The 21468-nt window shown below is 38.3% G+C and overlaps 1 long non-coding RNA gene across 2 annotated transcripts in view; it reads left to right on the top strand.

Moving 5' to 3' along the window:
• LOC128780337 (uncharacterized) overlaps window positions 1–11787 on the top strand; it is a 114876-nt gene extending 103089 nt beyond the window's left edge. For both annotated transcript variants that reach the window (XR_008426261.1, XR_008426260.1), the window contains exon 3: window positions 11455–11787. This is a non-coding gene — a long non-coding RNA (uncharacterized lncRNA). The remainder of the gene's footprint in view (window positions 1–11454) is intronic.
• Window positions 11788–21468: the final 9681 nt, after the last annotated feature.

Genomic DNA, 21468 nt, shown 5'->3' with positions numbered 1-21468 from the left:
TAAGGGCAAGCTCTTGTCTTATGACAAGGCTTTTGAACTTCAGGGTTGAACACAACATATAGCCTAGACCACATTTACTGGATTCAACTGACCCCATAGAAGCAGAGTTTGTAATAGTTGTTGAATAACATAAAGCAGAAATATATGGCCCATCCCTGCCTAGACGAGAACTAGAAATACTAGATTCAGTCTTTCTGGGGCCATCTTGGCAAACCTGGGTTGAACCTGATTAATTATTTTGAATCCATCTGATGGTTCTGTGCATATATTTACATTTTTAAAAAAATTTTTCATCTAAGATATGGACTTTAAAGAGCAGGAATTGTCTTTTATTTATTTTAATATTATCCCAAGTTGCTTAGTAGAAAGAGGTCATATGTAGTAGGGATTAAATAAATGTCTATTAAACTTACATTGTATTAAATCTAATGAATACGAATCAAAAACATTTTCTGAAACGTGACTTTCATATTTTTACCAAGGAAGTATGCACACAAACATATAGAATTGTAACCATAACTATACACACACCCATACTTATGTATATGTATGCATATATAGGTTGCAAGTAGACATGAAAACGTTTCAGAATTAGAGTCATTCTTACAATTTTTGGAGTTAATTTTTAGGTTGAAATATTGTTTGGAATTAATTATGTATTTTATGTATTTTCCATGAAAATTGCCACTATAAATTTTTATTTATTTAAATATAGTTTTGGGAAAAGGAACGTGGGAAGTAATGAGAAATCTGCTTCGCGGTGCAACATGAGTTCTTTCAACCGTGTGCTTTTCTATACTGAATTGTAGGAAGGCGCTTTCAAGAAATCTCCTTTGAACCTTTTGACATTTAGCAAGCAGTCAATAAGTACAGATTTTTCAACTTACTTTGACCCTCAGTGAGTTGGTGAGGTGATGTATACTCGGTCTACTGACTCAGAAAAATCTTTTCCAGAGACACCCTCAAAGACAACGCAAGGGATTATATTTTACCAGCTACCTGGGCATCCTGTAGCCCACTCTAATAGACACATTCCATTGCAGTTGCAAAGCAGGAAGGTCTAGTCACTGATATCAAGTCAAGATGGAGAATGACATGAAAGATTATAACAATGCCGACTGCTAGAAGTCGGAGCCCACAGACCTCAGACCACTGCATCTTCTATGGATGTGGAGTTACCAAGGAGGACTCAACAAACAAAGGTTGGAAAAACGCTTTACTCACAGAAAGAAGAGATGCAGTTAAGATCAGCATCTTTAGTTTAAGCCAGTCTTTCCTGTCCAGTGGGTCCCTCCTGATAGCCAACACAAGGCCATGGGCATGGCAGGTACCGCTCTCATGCTGCAGGTTAACACCCCTTTACTTTGTGGTAGGAGTAGGGGAGATACACGGGGAGGGCTGGTCAGGTATCACATAAGTGATACAAGGAAGTTCACTGCATACCTAGAACAAGGGAAAGATTTCTCCTAAGAAGGAAGAAGAACCTGGGGCCAAGCAGCAGCTCCAACACTCACCTTCCATATAAGGAATGTTCCAGGCCCAGGACACTGATTGTGCAATCTTGGAGAGGAGCGGCTGGTTTCACGACAGCTGCTTTCCCAACAGCTGTTCTAACAAGTTACTGACAACTTTGCGATTAAAACAACACAAATGTATTATTGCACAGTTTTGTGGGTCAGAAGTCCAGGCACAGCATGGCTTGGTTGGGTCCTCTTTGAAATCAAGGAGTCGCCAGGGCTGGCCCTTTATCTAAAAGTGCTGGGAATGATTCCATTTCCAAGTTCATTCAGGATATTGGAACAATTCAGCTCCTTGTTGTAGGACTGAGGTCCCTATTTTTTGACAAGTAGCCCCTTTCATCTTTAAATCAATAATAGTCTGTGGAATCCTTTGTTTGAATCTCTGCCACCCTTTCTGCTACGAGCTGAAGAAAGAACTCTGCTGTTTCAGGGCAATGCGATTAGATTAGGCCCAAACAGATAATTCAAGATGATATCCCATTTTTAAGTGTATTTGATTAATAACCTTAACTATATCTCTACGTAACCTAACAAATTCACAGGAGTAAGAGCAGGGGCTGTAGGTCGTGGAAACTAAAATCTACCAGTTTAATTGGTAGCCTTTTTTTTTTTTTTTAAGAGAAAGAGGAAGGGAGGGAGAATGAAAGGGAGAGAAACATCGATGTGAGAGAGAAACATTGATCAGTTGCCCCTCGTTCATGCCCCATCCAGAAACCAAACTTGCAACCCAGGCATATTTCCTGACTGGGAATCAAACTAGCGACCCTTTACACAGTGACATCCAACCAACCGAGCCACACTAGTCAGGGCTAATTGGTGATATTTAGGGCTATTCTTCACTGACCTCTCTCAGCAGTTGACACTGAATTATTCACTCACTGAAGCTCTACTTCCTTGGATTAACAGTTTTATTTCTCCTACATCATCCAGTTTTACTTTTTTACTCTCCTTAGACTCTGCCTGCCCTGAGTTCATTCACCATTTGCATATTGGGGTTTCCCCATTCACACTTATCATACCTCTCTTTTTACCTTTCATCTCCTAGAAAGATTTTTTGCATGTTCAAGATGAATGCCATTTGTACTCATCACCCCAAAATCTTTTTCACCCAAGTTAACAAACATTTACTGAGGATCTGCTTTTCCTGTTAGGCTGAATATTCTAGGAGGTCAAGGGTCACACTGATACTGTTCACTGGGAATTCCAGCATCTAGCCTGTATATAACATAGGATATATCTTTAGCAATATTTGCACAATGAATAAATGAATGAGAGAATGAATACATGAAGAGATAGAGGTATACACATTTAATTACAATATAATGTGGTAAATGATCCAATTAAGTGCACTATTGAATCCTACGCAGAAAAATTAACGTTTAAACCAACATGGGATTTCAAGGGAGGGCACTAGAGGCAGGGACACTTGGGCTGGGGTCTGGAATGCTAACCCAAAGCTAGACATTTTTCTGAGTCCAAACATATATTCTAGACATCGACTTTGAATAAGTGTCACACACTATATTTCTGTAAAGCTGTTGTTTTCCCTTATAGTCTGTGTCTCAGGGAGAGATATTTCATCAGTCCAGTCGTCCAAGCCAGACTTGAAGATTCATCCTTGACCCTTCCCCTCCCTTCACTGCATCCCCAATCTAAATGTAGAATTGGTGCTGTGGATTTTTTTCAATCTCTTTTGAATCCTTTCCTTGATCATATATTACTACTCTTCACAATTATATTAACCGACTAATCTTTGGATCACTGGTCTCACTCCCCTTCCATCCGGTCTCAGCCCTGCTGCTCATGTAGTATTTCCAAAGTGTAAATATTACCACAACACTTCCCACTTATAACCCTTCACGTCCACCCTCCTCCAACCTGACCAAGTTCAAACAACTTATCACAAGGCCCCTTGTGACCTGTCCATCTCTCTGCTATCCAACGTACTCTACAATCTACGCAAATCAAAATGCCTTCTAAGACACAAATATGTCAAGTATTTCACCTACGGCTGTGACACATTCTGGCCTCTCTGCTTAAAATGCTCACACCAGCCTCTGGAACACTCAGCGTCTGGGAACTCATATTTATCTTCCCAGCATCCCACCAAGCCTGCGAACCCTTTTTGGACATTCCCTAACTCCTTCAGCTTGTTCTAGTTAGGTAGGGCTCCCCTTGGTGTTCCCAGAGTACCGTGCACATATCTTGGACTTCACAATTACCCACATTCTTGGAAAATTTTAAATTACTTATCTGCTCCTTCCTGAGTAGGCAATGAGCTCCACGAGGACAAGAGCTGTCTTTTATTTATTATTGTCTTCCTGTATGTTTCACTAATACCATTATCAAATACACTATTATTTCACTATTTGCACTGCTCTAAGCATTTCACAGATATTAGCTGATTTAATTCTCAAAAAACTCAACTGGGTGCTATTATTATCCCCATTTTGCAGAGGAGAAAACTAAAGTACAGAGGAGTTAAATAACTCACTCAAGGTTGCCCACGTGGGAAATACAGTGCTGAGACTGGCCCTAGGCAGTTCAGCTCTCATGTGTCTGCCCTTAATCTCTGTGCTCCGTGACCTCTTGTGGAAAACGTGATTTGCAAGTTTCTGGAACTGTAATGTCAGCACTCTGTAAACAGTGACAGGCTCTTTGTATGACCTGCCTCGCCCCCGCTCCCACTTGCCTACACCTACAAACTCACAGCGCCTGTGGCCAACAACTAGTACTCAAAAAATGTGTTAAGAGAACGCAAAGATATTCAAAACCAGATTCCTGTTTTTCAATAGTCTCCTGCACTTAAATGTCCTGCAAGTCAATTTAGTATTTAATTTCTTTTTGAAGTCTCATTCAAAATATTTCTCTTGCCATATCTATTTTGTAACATTTTTTCACATTTTAGCTGCTTTTTAAAATATTTTCCACCAAATGATTAAAAAAAACCCTACAAAAATGTTCAAAACAGTTTTTATCCCCTTTAATCTATTATTTATAAGCAATTCAAAAACTGAACCTTAAGCCCAGCGCATGCTATTCTTTACTATGAAAGGGAGAAGAGCCAGCTGGAGCCACAGGCCCAATTCCATGTGTAGGTGGAGGTGTTTTTCCAAGAAGATTCAGGGTAGCAAAAGGGTCCCGATGTGTAAATATTCATTATTGCACTTTGACAAGGAAACTGGTAGCAAATATTTATAGCTTTTCTTTCCCATGGGGGTATGAGAATCCTAGTATGAAGGGGACCTTCCTGCAGCCAGAGGCCGTGACTCTGCGTTTGGACTGACTCTGCAACATTAGCTTGTAGTTAATGGGAACTGTCAGCTACACTGCACCAAGCTGTCACTTTTATAGTGTAGGTGTTAAAGCCAAAATGATGAAATTTAATTTCTCCTTGATGTGCCACCATTCCCATCTGTAAAACTATCAGAAATTATGGAGGGATTCGACGTCCAAGGTAACAGTTTCAAAGATGAAAAGGAAAATGGCCAGTGTCTTATTATTGCTGCTGGTGATCCTATTAGGAGGCCTCTATATTCTCCTCAGAGGCATCGTGCGAAAACACCAACTATTTGAATATCTGGTTGTACAGCATGGGTACATTTCTGTTTAAAATAAAGAAGGGAACAAGAAAAGGGAAAAGGGAAGGTAATCAAAGGTAACAGGCTGATAGTTAGTAAAGTAAACATCCGTTATTGAGTTTTTTTCATGCATCCTGGCTTTTATCTGGAAAACAGGAAACACTTCAGTGGCCATTCCCAGAAGTTTTGCCCTTCAGTGTAGATTGTACAGATACAGTGCAAGCTTCTGGCGCTGTTACCCCGATGTAATATGGAAACACATGCGGTAATGGTGGGCACACTTTTTAAAAACATCCTTCAGGTTAGAAATGAATTTTATTTATTATTTAACTTGTTTTTCATATTTTTAGCTATAGTAACAACTCATACATTACTCACTAAGTATAGTAAATATGGATAGCGCTTTGAATAAAAAATTTGTTAGATTTGGGATTGCTACCAGATGATGTAATGAGTTGATTTAGGTTAGGAGCCATCAGATTTTTATATAATGGTTAAATGGAAAGGAGTGTGGATTCAAACAGGCTCTATGATCGCCATTTTCTTTTTTAAGTCTTTCAGTCATTTGTTGAGAATAATATCGGGGGCACTTTAAAAATTAAGCTTATTAAAATCATGCAAATGTTTCTTATGTAGGCACACCTTTTTCAGTGTGCTTTGCTTTATTATGCCTCACAGATACCATGTGTTTTGCACATTGAAGGCCTGTGGCAACACTGTGTTGAACAAACCCATAGGTACCATTTTTTCCAACAGGCTCAAATGATGGTTAGCATTTTTTAGTAATAAAGTTTTTTTAAATTAAGGTATATACATTTTTTAGATATAATGCTAATAAACAACAGTATAGTATAAACATAACTTGTATGTGCTCTGGGAAACCAAAAAATTTGTGTGGTTCACTTCATTGCAATATTCGCTTTGTTGCAGTGGTCTGGAGCTGAAACCTCTATATCTCCAAGCTATATCTGTACTTGTTTTTCCTTTATAATCTGTACATTTTATAGTATGTATTATTTGCTGAAGCAGAAAGCAATAGTAATAAATGTTAACTTATTCATTCTGAGCCTATCTGCATTTTACAGATTGTCAAAGAATGTACAGGAGATCTTAAAACTTCATAGCATCTTGTTGGGATCAATAAGAAATCAGACATAGTAAAGATTTCAGGTTTCTTCCCAGCCACTTAATATGAAATTAAGGCAAATTTCATATTATTTATTTGATGATAGAATCAAATGAAATTCAGAAAATAACAGGTTCTAAAAGCACATACTGTGATTTTATGACTTTTTGGTTGATCTTCTCATGTTAAATTAAAAATAGGTTATTTACTGGTGATACTGTTTTCTTGACTTATTGTTATTCTAGGGGATGTTATCTAGTTCTTTGTTTCATTCATTCCTGATAGTATTGTAGTTGTTTTGTGGCTGGGTGGGTGGGTGGGTAGGCTGTGTATTGGGTTGGTTGGTTGGTTGATTTGGGGACATTACATGTATGGGGTGGTTGCTTTGTTTGGTACATGCTAAAACTGGGTGGATTGGGTGGTTGATTTGGGTGCATTGAATGTGATTAGGATAGCTTTGTCTTGTGTGTAGGATATTGGGTGAGTTGTTCGGTTGATTTGAGGGTATTTGCTGTGGGTATAAGTCGCTTTGGAGCTGAGGTGTGAGAAACAATTTGGCAAGATCACTTTTAGTGAAACAAGAGAAACCTTTATTCCAGCTTGCTCTAACTTCAGACCAGACATGAAATCTTGTGTTGATAGTAATGAGCTAAAGATATTGTGGCTCTAAATGATAATAAACCCCTTTGATTAGTTCAGTCAGGTATAAAAACTGAGAGTAGGGTAACTGAAAAGATTTCAAATATTTGAATAATCAAATAACTTATTATTTTACTGAATTAAGTGGTTATTTGAAGACATTGAAGACTTTGTTTACTTAGGGCACTTTTAGATGACACTTCTAGCTGTGAAATAGCCAAAGTCAAGACAGAATTTGTGATTCACATTGTGCTGAGTTTAAGGTCAAGCATCCATTTTTTCAGGCATGTGCTTGCCAAATGTGCACTTTTCCTCCCTTTCTTACCTCTCCAGATTTATCACGTGCCCATTCTTAAGAGTCAGAAGGGCTATCAGCTACGTCTGGCTTGCTACTGTGCAGAAAGCCAGTAGTAGCACGTAGAACCACAAGAGAGTTCTTACGGCTCTTTCCCTCTCTGATCGGCAGCTAAGAAGAGCTGTTACAACAAAAAGGGTTCAGTCATGCAAAGTCATTTTAATTTTAAGCCGTTTAGATACAGAAATACTGCCAAAATTATCAATTTAGCTTATTCTGTTGTCAACTAAGAAGTCAAGCAATGAATGTGTTTGCGTGTTCTGAACGTAAGTAATTTTGGTTAAGTCCACACCCAGAGTTTCCTCCTTTGCCCCTGCTTGCAGGCCAGGATGGAGATAAGCTTTATTAAATCAGTACTTGTACCTTTCTTCTCAGCACCCGCCTCTTTCGTTTGGGAGATGGCTTGCCACTAGTAAAGATGCCCTTTGTAAGAAAGCAAATGGACTAACCTTGATCCTTGTGGTAGCTGTTGCATATAAGCCTCCGATAACTTGTGTTTGGCAGAATCTTAGACCCGATTTTGTAAAAACCGTACAGAGGCCAATGGAGCTAACCAGGCACGACACACCATTTCTGTGTCACAGACAGTCATCCGCTTGAAATCACACCCACACGTCATCGTGCAGCGCTCTGATAGTAGCCCTCTTACGTGTGCCCTCTTGGGCGGTGCAATAAAGCACCTCACGTAGCCGATGCCCAAGGGAGATGATCCATAGTAACAGTGAATTAGAAGTGCCATGGTTTTATTAACACTCATGGGATATTTATTAAATAACACAAGTGGAGAGATTCTGTTGATACATGTGATGTTTTCATGTGCAAAGCAAACTACAAACTCTGAAAAACTGAGTGTTGAGTGTATTCTGATTGGGGTAGGGACCAGGGCAAATGACACTGTGATCGTATTTTTTGCCAACACACCTAATTGTTAGTCAAAGTACCATGATGCTGACTATAGATAAAGGATGTTATCTCTATATCTGAGCACCTGATTTTCATTTCTTAGGGAATGCATTTAGGATTTCTTAAAAACATCCCAGCTCTGTCTCCTGATGATTGTTCTATATCAGTGCACAAGAGTCCCTAAATCTTTTGTAGTTGAATTTGGCAGGCAAAATATCAATTCTTTCCTCACCCGTATTTTAGGGTAGTTGTCCTGATTTTCTTTTGTAGGGCCTCTGTTGAGAGTGAGACTGGAAAATGGCTATACAGAGCCACACCACTGAGCAATTAGAGGACAGAGAGCACTGGCTCCTTTGACACAACAGAGAGAGCACAGGTTTTATTATTTAAAAAGTTGGGTTCAAGTCAACCCTTACTAACCCTGCCATCTCTGACAAGTTACTGAAGCACACCTAATTTGTGTTTCTTCACTTTTGAAAGGGGTTTTGATAGAGTTATTATGAAATGTACAGTTTATGTTTCCGATGAGAAGTTTCCTAGCCTTGTAATTCCTTCTGTTAACTGTTGTCTACACAGCCTATTTCCCCCTTCCTTCCTTCTTCCTTCCTTCCTTCCTTCCTTCTTCCTTCCTTCCTTCCTTCCTTCCTTCCTTCCTTCCTTCCTTCCTTCCTTCCTTCTGTCTTTCCTTCCTCCCTAGCCATCCATTCATCAGTCAATGAGACACACACATACAGAGTAATGCACTTAGTGTCTAATATTGACCACCAAGTTCAACGAGAGGCAAATGTCTCAAGAGTATGGTTTCTAGTTGCATCAGGACACTGTCTCAGGCCCCTTTGATCAGAATGTACCATCCTGGATTATAACTCAACTACCCTTTGGCTGAAGGCAACTTCCTCAGTGGCAAATACCACACCACTACCATTAAATCAGCATCTCCCTTACTTCTTGTCTTATGAACATTAGCTTTTACATCTGTCCTCAGAAATAGCCTCCCAAAGAGATACTGTCAAAGACTATCAGTTTATAACACTAATCTTTTGCTGTATCCACCTTAACAGAAGGGCTATCTACCCTATTATTTATCAGTTATTTTTTAAATAACTGATAATTTGGCAGTTTATGAGTCCTAACTATTACTGTTCCAGCCATACATAGCACACACACTCATATTCACACAGGATATATATTAATTTATTATTAGCTGAGAAACTCTCTCACTATTTTGGAAATCTCACCCACAGTAATAAAATAACAAACAGACAAGCACATAAACACACAAACACACACTCTTGTTTCTGAAATAGGCAATCCATTGTTTTGTAAACAAAGCGACAATAGGTGCTGTAAGGACAAGCTGGCTGCACAATCCACTTGTTGCTTCATGTGGCTCTGCCACTTGTTCTGACATCATCTCTTAAATCCTGAAAATAAATCTGATATCAACAGTGTATCCATTGTAGATCCTCTCTAGTGACCAGAGAACGCAGGGAAACAAATTATACATCAAGGCCTTTTGCCGTGCTGTTTGGAAGAGAACAGAAAAGGAACATCCAGACTCATAATTTTAAGCAGAGTGTTTCTCCCTCAGCTTTTTCACAAAACGACAGCAGAATGTGTTTCTGTATTTCTCATGTTTTGAAAATATTTATTGAGGGTTTTTACATCCCGGTTTTTCTTCCAAGAATGCTGAATCACAATTGCTTTAATACGCCAAAGCCAGCTGACAGCCCACACACAACCTGTTATCAAGATGCTCTGGAAAATATGTTCTATTTCTAAATAGTCAAGAAACTTGTGTCTTTTTTTTTAATTCTAATTTTACCAGAAATCCCTCTCCAATTGAATTGTGCTATTCAATACAGTGCATACTTAATAACAAAGCACTTTCCCTTGGAGAGAGACTGCAAGGGAAGTGCCTGTTGATTTAGCCAATCACTCACTTCTTTGTGGCCTGGCATAGGGTTGCATTGTCAGCGAAAGGCACGGAGACAGCACCCCCATTCTGAATGATTTGTGCGGTGTTTCTAGAAATCTAGTAGCCACAGAGTGGCTTTCTACTTGGAGTTCTCTTTTTTTCTTTTAGCCTGTTAAAATGCCTTCAGCTCATATTAGTTCCTGAAACTGAAGTTGAAAATGAATATAAAGAAGATAGCATATACTTTAGAAGGTTTCTATATGTCTGTTTCAGGTGAAAAGTATGTAGCTGCTATTCGTGGCTGTTTTCCTTACAGGTGACACAGAGAGATTAGAGTTTTTCATTTGTAATTCTATGATGCTGAAGACTATTTTCTCATCGTCCTTTCTCATCCTGCTCTTTAATGACAACATTAGCAATGCAGACTCAGCACTTGATAAACACGTGCATATTTCTGTGCTTATAAGAGAGCTTCTGTAAGTGAAACCACGTTTAGGGGGAAACAGTGTTAGCCAAGAGTTCAGCGTGTTCTCAGGCAATTAGTTGCCTGATGGCGGGCACAGATCGGTAGCTTTGGAGACTTGTTTTGAACAAGACAATTGGATTTGCTTGAAGTGGTCTCTAATTCCCTTGTTTCCTATTTTCATCAGCTCCCACCTACTTTTTATGTTCCTAGTTCCTCTTTATCGATATATTGAAAGGCATGTGATAGATTACATTTATAGTAAAGGGTTATTGATTTAATGTTGTCTTTTCTTTAGGCTATTTACATTTAAATAGATAAGAATACAGAAATGAGTAACACTAAGAATGTCCTAATGATAGGGCAGCTGGGAGGCTGGGAAGCCCTTCCTTGACCTACTGAACATGACCAAGATTGTCCCTTTCTTGATTTCTGAGTGGAAGATCTTGGACAGTTGCTGCTGTCTACTCCCCATACTGGGTCCCATGGTGCTAGTGATCTTAGCAGAATTGGCTTAGCATGTTGTACCTTGTGCCTTGGTTCACCAGTCTGTGGCCAGCTGCTCTAGGACCATTCCCTATTTGGTCAGTTCTTACACTTTATTCTAGGGATGAATGTTCTCCAAGCTTCACTGGTCTCCCCATTTAGCATCTTGTGTTGTAGCCAAACATGCCTCTTGCTCAAACTTGTTTGGGTTTTGATACTCTACTTTCACATTTATTTATTTATTTATTTATTATTTTTAATTAATTAATTTATTTTTATTCAGTTACAATTGTCTGCATTTTCTCCCTACCCCTCCACCAGAATCAATTAATTTTATAGAAAAATAATTTCCTAGGTTAGAATCAAATAATAACCTTGGCCATATGACAAGCTAGTAGGCTGTGAGAACACACTTAGTAATTATTCTAACAGTTTTTTTTTTTCTAATGCTTGTTTCATTGAGGTATCCTGGAGGGAAGCAGAGGTTAATCTGTCCTGAAGATAGAAGAGGAAGAAGGAGGAAGAAGTGGAAGAGAGAGAAAAAGAACAGATGCCACCCAAATCCTCGTCCAGGTAGAAGTAAGCAGCCAAAGTTGCAAAGAACGTTCCCCAGGGTACCTGAGTGTGAGAATAATCGACAGGAGGCCCCTCGGCATTCCGGAAGAGTATTTGCAGGTAGCAGTACAAGGAACAGGAGTGGCATCATGGATATTGTTAACTGACTGTACTTTATGAAACTCTGCAAATCTAAGTTCCTGTGGGTTATAAATTGCTGTGATTCTATATCAAATGAGATAAAACAAAAGTGCCAAATGCAGGGAGTACTCAGGTTTGTTCTACTTAACAAGGTTGCATATGAAAAAAATAAATATTGTTTCATTTACTTCTTACATTTTAGAATTTCTCTCTCTCTCTCTCTCTTTTTCTCTCTCTCTCTCTTCACAGACACATTTTGTACATTTCCACCTCTCCTCCCAGGCTATTGCTGCTTCTCTTTCCTGAATCGGACAGAGTCCCTCCCACTTCTTAAGGTGCTGCCCAGATGCTATCGATTGGCTTTGACCGAGTCCTGTCTCCACACACACTATACTCCTCATCATGGTTTGCCTACTTGGAAATAGGTCATTAATCTTAGAGATGACACAGCCAGGGGGCAGTTCAAGGATAAATATAATTAGAACCGGGAGGTACACAGAGTGTTTCTTACTGTTGCTCTAAATAAACTTTTTTTGTACGTAAAGACTGCGATTTTGAACAAGGAGTATCTATTGAATGCTTTCTATATCCTAGGAACCACTCTAAAAATTTGAATGCACCACTTCATTTAAAACTTATTATAACCCTAGGAGGGATGTATTACTATATCCCCTATTTTATATGCGGGAAACAAGGCCCAATTGTGAAACTAACCATGGATCACAGGTTGTAGTTGCCAGAACCAGGATTTGAATGCAGGAAGTCTGGGTGCAGAACTTGAATTCCTTGCCTCTTCATTATTGAGTACCTACTCTGGGTCAAAGATGGTGCTGGAAGCCTTTTATTTATCACATGCGGTCCTCATAAACACCTGAGAAGTAGGTAGAATTGGGTTCAGAGGTGTATTGGGCTTGCCAGTAAATAAAAGCTCTGGGGCAGACACCTTCCGGGTTCAGACCTCCTCATTACACCGCCACGGTGCTAAGCTGACCCAATGTCACCCATGGACTGCATATAGCTATTAGGGGTCACATTTAACATATGGGGTCATTGGAACACTTCTGTACAAAATGAACTTCGAGAGAATGTTATCAGCCTTTATTTTTATAGCCTCTGATTTTGTGGGATTTTTTTTTTATAGAATTGGTGTCTACTGCATTGTAGGGAAGTTTTCTAGGATAGCAAGGTTATAGTTAATGGAGTCAACGTGAGTATACACAGTAGACAGTAAATAGGTATCCTAAATTGATGCTATTAAGGGGTGTTGGAGAGATTGCCAGTATTGAGCAGTCATTAGAGTCAAATCTCATGACCTAGACTTGATCCAGGGTTGCTCTGGAAACAGAGAGGCATTTGATTTGCCTTCCCTAGTAAATTCCTGCGCTCAGGCTAAATGCATCTGAAGCATTTAGCACTGTTCCCTTGAACTGCCTGTGACACCTTAATGGTGGGAACAATTATCTGGCCACTGGATGCCACTGTTGTTCAACCACAAGTCACAGAATGGGAATTCCTATGGCAATATAATATTCGCCAGTTAAAGAGCATGATTGCTAATACTGACTGTGGATTTATGCTTTCCAACTATTTTTCTTGATGGATTCGACCCTGTACCTGAGTTACACTCGCCAAGGGCAGGTAACTTTGAGAAAATACATAAATAAATGGTTAGCCATGAACTTTTTGATGTCTTTTACTTTTAAACACTCTGCTCTAAAAACGCTTTTATTTTTTCTGCTTACTGTGCTGCAGTTGACAGTATCCATTAGTTATCAGCTAGTGTTGCAGAGTCGGACCAAACAAGGTATCATGGCCTTAGGGTATTAGAAGGGCCTCTTCATCCTGACAATGATCTTGGGTGAAAATACTTTGCATGAACAGACACTGGAATATTATTCAGACTCACTAAGCACTGCACCGCAGACGGAGGGAGTGACACAGCTTCTCCATTTATACGAGGCACAAACACATTACAAATAACTGTGTTGCATACTTTTAAAAAGCAACATAAACATTGTGTGTGTGTTTGAAGTAAGATCAGACAAGGTTTGGGACTAAAAAGCTGAGGTAACAAATAAACATGATGTCAGTTCAGGAATAACCATAATTGCTTTGGATGACAAGATTCGTATAGCAAACACTTTGATTGCTGTATACAGTGAGGGCAGCGGGCTGGGGCCCAACTGCAGGACCCTTCCAGGATCTATGCCTTCCGCTCTGGAAGATGTCATTTCACCAGCACGATTAGTCATTGTTTGCTGAAAGGCAGACACAGCCACAGGTCGCATTTCAATATTTGAAATAATTGTTTTTATCTTGCCAGCTATGTTGATTTTTTTTATGTGGCTAAAAAAATAAAAATACCAATTTTACATTAATAGTGGGTTTCCATATACTTCAAATACATTGAAACAGGAACGTTTCAAAAGGATAACCCTTTTGAAGTCATAAATTTGAAGGTATTATATAATTGCATATATGCATAAATATCCCAATTACCTAAAACATGTGTTCTTCCTTATCTTTTTTAAATGACATCTTTATTGTCTGTTTCAAGTGCCTTTGTAGTTAATACTTTGCTGTCACTGGTATTTTCTGGCCTCACAAAAGGTATTGCTATTCAGTGGTTGACGCATTTCTGTTTTCTTTATTCTTCATTTTAAAAAAAAAGTAGAATTATTTTCTTTCAAAAACAATCTCTTGGTGGGAAAAATGTGCAAAAAGGTAAAGGAAAGAGGTCATACCTCTAGAAATATGTACTTTGAAGTTTTTGAATGTCAGTGACACACTCAACTGGAAAAGGGCAATAGCATATCAATGATTTCAGGTAGTAAAAATAGTTGTAACTCCTATTTTTCATTTTACATATAACAAAACTTTGGGTGAAATTGTGGATATATGCATATGCACTTATATATAAATGTGTCAGTTGCTAACGTATTTAGTTCCCTTCAAATACTAGAAAATAACATAATGCTGAAATGTAATCATATTAAGACAAAATGAAAATTAGTTTTGAATTCAGTGTGAATACTATCACTGATTTATGATCATTAAGTAATATTCTGTGAGAGTTATTCAAAGAACACAATGACAATATTCAGATCACTGTTTTGAAAAGAAATCCTAGAGAGACAGAACCCATCCACAGTGACCATTGTATATTTAGTGTAACGCATAGCAGGTTCTCCAGTGTGCTGGGGAGTTCCTGCATGGAGGGAGAAGTACATGCAGTGAGACGTAGTAATTCCATTTGCCTAAAAGTGTTCATTTAACAGAGTCACATTAAGCTGAATGAGGCAGACGTGTACCATCTTCTCACTCTAACTAATAGACAACAGTAAATTATCATAATTGTTTTACTTTCTTCCAGTATTTGATTAGACAAAGAACATTTTTTTTCTTGCATCAATGTTTACCTGAAATACCTAAGTAGAAAAAAAGTGGAGTCTGTATACATGTAGTATTAGCTAAGATAAATAAATACCTTATATCAAAGTAACTAATATCATTTTCTTGAAAATATACATAAAATACACAAGGCTGTTAATGACAATACTTTATACAATGTAAGCAGATTATGAAGAAATATCTAGTAGAGTGTTGTTTCAATTTATAGAGTAATATCAATTGCTTATGAATTAGTTTTATTTTAAAAGTAAGTTACATTCATGATGAAAAATCAGAAATGATCAGTATACATTGTGGCATTACATACTATTAATGCAATGATTATAAACAGACTATTTGAGAAAGTCTGTGTTGTTTACAAATTGTTTAAGTAAATGTTCCTAATAAAAGTTAGGTGAAAGTTTCATTGAACAAAATATATTTCTCTAGCTTTATATAAGTGTAGATTTTTTTTTTTACTAAAATTAGTTTTATAAATGTGGATTTCTGTCCTGAGATTCTAAATATTGCCCAGTCTGACCTTTCCCTATCTTAATAAAATTATATTGAATGTTGCTGTTTTTGAGTTCAATATTATCAGCTAGCTATTGGGATATTTGTATTTTTCTTAAGCCATATTGCTTTGATATAGTAGTATATTACTAATATGTTTATTGAATCATATCAGTGATTTAAATACTAAAAGATAGATGTGAGTCAAGCTATATTCATGGTTGTATTTCTTAAATGATAAACTAAAACCTGAAAAGCAAAGATATACCAACCAGTGTTTTTTTGTTTTGTTTTGGTTTGGTTTGTATAGTCTTTAGGGACCTTTATGGCTCATCAAATGTGAAAACAATATAGATCGATCAATATAAATTAATAACCACTCCTCTGTAAAAAAAATGCATACATATCACCACACAACCTTTCATTAGTAGTTTCTCCCTTGTCATCAAACAAGATGAGTTTAACCATTGCTATTTGTTACAACTTTTTTGCTACTACTTTGTGATATTCAAAAATTCCAATAGGCTGGACCTGGTCTACTGGAAAATCATAGTATTTAACATTTTGGAACATGGGGCATTCCCTGACACGTAAAACCTGGAAAAGTAGAAAACAGTGATTCATTTGGGGCCAGGACCAAGCAGGGAGCCTGCTGAATGGTCCTGTCAGTGACGTCCGAATGGGCCTCAGGGACAGATTTTTCCGAGGTGAGGCGAGGCTTGGTAAGGGTAGGCACCAGGAGAATTAGAGGACTGCAATAAGAGGAAGGGAACTGATTTATACTGAGAGGTAATTGATGGGGCAAGGAGGTACCAGGCTATTAAAGTATTTAAAGAAGAAGACTCAACAAGTTGAGGGCCCTTTTTGAACAATTAGTTGCTGTTCGCTGAAGTTTGAAGGTTCATCCAAGCCCATACAAATCTGAGAAGAAAATACATGGTTTCTAAATGATTACTTCAGTTGGCTATTTGGAAGGAGTTCAAGAAATATTCTAAGAACTCGTTGTGACCTTAGTCAGAATAACATCCATTTTTGTGTGCATGGCAAATGTAACTTTGGATTCTTTCGAAAAATTTATGTGTTAACTATAACACTATCAAGCTCTTTGCTAAGTTAAGAACACAGAATGAAGGAAGTGAAACATAAGAGGCTACCTGAAAAAGAAACTAGCAAACTTTATCTTGGTTCAGATTTCAGGCCAGGTACAATCATGGCCTCAATAGGTTACCTCATTTGTTAACTTATCCATAAATATATCAACCTGAAGAAAATAGAAATGTTCGTTTTCTTCCTGGTTTTCAATTGGCAACTGTTATTGAAGATCTACTTTAGTTTTAAAGTTACAAAGCAGTAGAAAAAAGTATGTGGGTTATGAGAACTTAGATTAAGAAAATATATGAAGCAGATATACAACAGGAAAAGGTTTTACTAGGAAAATTATTTTTGCATAACTTTGGAAAAGAACACTCTGTCCACAGAGCTGAAATTAGTTTGCAGTTAGAACCACAAACCAAAAATGTCTGTAAGAACTTGGACAGACACTGATGACTGGACATAAAAGTGACACAGATTTGATTTATTTATGTTCGATCACTCCTCCTTAGCAGTTTAAAAATTAAGGCTTACTCATGCACATAGAAAGAAAACAACATTTATTAACCAAAAGTGAAGTCATTCTCTTTGGATATTAACTTAACTAAGACAATAAAAATATTTCTTTAGTTAATGTATATTCATGCATTTTTTTAAATGCTTGAACTTTTAATGTTTTTTATCTTTGAAATATTGAACACCGCCAAAATTCCAGAGAATGTCAGAACTCTGAGGGTTAAGAGCAAAGATGTTATTCCAAGTCCTAGTTAATTAACAAAAGCCAGCCAAACAAAAACCACCGCCATTATGATGATCAATCAAGTATCTCTTATTTAATTGATCATAATACTAAACCTGATTTGCATTTATGAAAATTTCTTCTTAGCCGATAGAATAGTAAAGATACAAAGTCTTGAGACCTTCACAGTAATGCTACTAGTAGTGAGCTTATTTTGATATTTCCCGAAGGCATTTTAAGTGTGGCTGTGCTGGTGTCCCATAAGAAGAGCTGTGTGTATAGTTAAATGGGGAAAAAGAGGAAAAACTATAAGAAACTATAAGAAGTCTGTGAAAATTATGACTTGCACATAGTAGGTGATCAGTAAGTCATAGACTCATGAAGTCATAGATTTGGGACATAACAATCTCTTCTTTTAAAGATGAGGCAGTGGGCTCACAGGTATGAAGTGAGCTTTTTGTGATCACAAGATACCTTAGATGATGGGGAAGATGATGATGGGAGGGAAATGAGAATCCTGTATGTTTAAATGTGCAGGAGAAGATAATTGAATTATCAGAGCATCTTGTTTTCTTTCTTAGTTGATTTTTGCCCCAAATTTATATTCATAGCCAATAGCAAAATGTCTAAAGCAGAGAGCTCTAATCTTATCTTTGGGGAAAATTTAGGAACAAGCTGAAGATTGGAGTAAACTGTGAGAATGGGATGATGCATTTAATTCAACATTGAACTGAGAGATCAATGTATTCTTTTCTACCACCAGCGGTGTTGTCATTCATGATGTCAAGACTCTCCTTGAACTGTATTACTAGTGGAAGAAATGAAGTGAAGAAGAGGATATTGAGAAGCAGCAGAGGCTGCAGGGATTTCTATGCTGGGTTCTGGCTTCAGCCACGGGAAATCATGAAACACTAGGAAGGGAAAGTAAAGAATATGGGCCATACCAACATAGCTCCCTCCACGGGCATTTTGGCCTATGTGATCTCACACAAGTTGGAGAAATTCTTTGACCATTTCGTGCTATTCTGGTTCTAGGTAACAACAACAACAAAAAAATTGAACTAGCATAAGGAAAGGATGTTTGAACAATTAAGTCACAGGAGGAGCTTGCTCAAGGAGCTTTTTCCTTTTTCCTCCCTTTGGGCAAAATTAATTTTTTTATTGTTGTTCAAGTACAGTTGTCTCCATTTTTCCCCCACTACTCCCCTCCACCCCCCCATCCTCACCTCCCACCCTCAACCCTACCCCCCTTTGACTTTGTCCATGTGTCCTTTATACATGTTCCTTGATGACCCTTCCCCTTTCCCTCCATTCCTCCCCGTTCCCCTCTGGTTACTGTCAGTTTGTTCTTTATTTCAATGTCTCTGGTTATATTTTGTTTGTTTGTTTGTTGATTAGGTACCACTTATAGGTGAAATCATATGGTATTTGTCTTTAACTGCCTAGCTTATTTCACTTAGCATAATACTCTCCAGATCCATCCATGCTGTCTAGAAGGGTAGGAGCTCCTTCTTTCTTCCTACTCCATAATATTCCATTGTGTAAATGTACCACAGTTTTTTGATCCACTCATTTACTGATGGGCATTTGAGCATTCTTGAGACCTGTCTGGGCTTTTGCTGCCTTAAAATGGCAGCTTCTTCCTTTTTCATTGTATCCTGGCCATCTCTTCACAAAAGGAAACAGGCCAGCTGTGGACTTTTATATCTCAAAAGCTACCAGTAAATGACAATCTTAACTCTTTCCTTCCCAATCACAAAGTTGCCAGAGAAGAGCCTCAGAGTTGGGAGGTGCGGGGCTTGTTGTACAATGGAGGCAGATCGAAGATAAATGTGTCGGACTGAGGGGAGGGCAGTCCCTAGAAAAGGAATACTGAGCAGACATTTCTAGGTATCCCCTGTGGTTTGCCAAATCACAAGTTGGTTACTAAGATTTCTTTTTTTCCATGTTGCAAATAACAGCAACATGTTTTAGTTCACTCAACTAATGGTGATTTATTATAAGGATATATAGGAAAGTAAAGAAATCCATCTCAGAAATCCTTTAGCAATCCAGTTAGCATGTCCTTTCCACATCAGGTGGCCAATATCCTCTATTCTGATGTTCCTTTCTTACAGTGACTCAGTTGAAATGGGAAGCAAGTGAGAGAAGACACATAAAACATTAATTCTTGACTCTAGCTCATTGCTTCTACTTTCCCACCCTTCTGGTTTCCCCACACAGGGTACCAACTTCCTAAGTCTCTAGGATCTTGTATTCAAAGTATTTGAGATAGACTCTGATTGGGTAAACCAGTCACCATAGAATATAGGATGTTTTGTTGGGGGTAGAGCTTTCACACCAATTTATTTTATAGGCTGCTGGTCAGGTACCCAACTTTGGCTAGGTATTAATCATTGTTTCAACAGATAGAACCAGGAAAATGGGATCAAGGCAGAAGAAATTGAGAATTAGGAAAATCATGGATGTGTCAACCAACTTAATTGGTGGATACCAGAATGAACTGCCTAGCATCTGAAAAAACATTGGCTAAGTTTTTTAAATAACCAATGGATATTAATTGAAATCCCTCTTTTGCCAAAAATTATTGTAGATGCATGGGAGTGACCAAGATATGTAGGAGAGTTCCTGCTACAGAAGAGCTATAAAACTGATGAAGGAGCAAAAACTATCACAATTGACACAAGTAGAAAAAGCCATCAAATATTGTGTTTTAATTTTCCCCTAATTTAAGCTAAAATACACAATCTATTTCTTCATTCCTTACAACATAATTATTATCATAAAGATTTCTTTTTTAAAAACTCAGAAACTTAGACTTTTCCAATAACAAGAAGTTGTTTTTTTGTTTGTTTGTTTTGTTTTAATCCCTTATACTATTCTGGGGATGGAATGGGAATTTAAAAAGTAACTTTCATGAAAAAGTGGTATCTCAGAGACATCATAGGAAGCAGAAGGTGATTTAGGAAAGGGGACTGAGAAGTTGAATGAAAGAAAACAGGGTAGGGGAGGGTGATACAAATAGAAAACAGAGACAATCCCAAAGAGCAGTGTGCAGAGTTGTGCTGCAGTCGGTACCGTCACTACTCGCCTTGGTCTGCTGTTGGCTTAGTTTCTCTGGGCCCGAGGCTGCGTCTTGGGTAAAACAGTACGATCAGCTTGTTTGACCTCCTCTCTGTGCCTGTTACTTGCCAGGGGCCTAAGAAAGGGAAGGCTTCAGGCTTCTGGGATGAGACTGCTGTTTCTGTTCTCAGCTCCATGGAAATTCTGAGGGGACAAGACTATAGATAAAAGATGTGGGGGAGGAGGAGGAAGGTCTTAAATGTTGAGTGAGAAGGCAGGATAGCTTGATTTTTAAGGTCCTTTGATACATTTTATTTATGCATTTGAGCTTTTGGAGAAACCGAAAAAGGGGGGAATTCACAGATAGAATGCTTGTGCAAATAGCGAACCAATAACCTCCTACTGCGGGAGATTCTGGCCCCTGCCTGGGGTACAGTTTCATAGCTGCAAAGGCAAGCGGTCTGCACTCTGATATGACTCAGTCCCAGCGTATGTTAGATCAAGAAAAGTCCCGGAATTCTTACAGCTAGCAATGACCTGGGGGCTGGCGAGGGTGAACTTGCAGAGTGAGAACATGGAGGAGCCTAAAGCTGGGGCCATTCACCTGATCATTTGAGATTGGTTCTATCCTGACATGGCCATATTAAATTCTTTCACCTGAACAGCTCAGGCCTGGGACAATTTCTGGCCCTTTATAACCAAATTGGTAACTTTCAATTAGAATCTGTTTAATGGGAATGAACCCCAAAACTAGTTTTCCTAGAGTTCAAGGGAAAAGTGAAAGGACTATAAACTAAAAATCAAAGGATGCACTTCTACACATGTTGAATCGTAGTTTGCCTCAGTGCAGGCCAGTTTGGGAGGGTGGGAATGGGGGGGGGGGGAGTGGGAACACAGGTGATTATGTCCCCAGGGCTGCCTAATCTGCAGAGGCTGTCAGGTACAGAACCAGCTTTTAAACTCATTTCGGAGTGTGGATCATGA

The sequence above is a fragment of the Desmodus rotundus genome, chromosome 2 (genome assembly GCF_022682495.2).
Source record: "Desmodus rotundus isolate HL8 chromosome 2, HLdesRot8A.1, whole genome shotgun sequence".
Lineage (NCBI taxonomy): Eukaryota > Metazoa > Chordata > Mammalia > Chiroptera > Phyllostomidae > Desmodus > Desmodus rotundus.
This window is presented reverse-complemented; position numbering and strand designations above follow the sequence as displayed.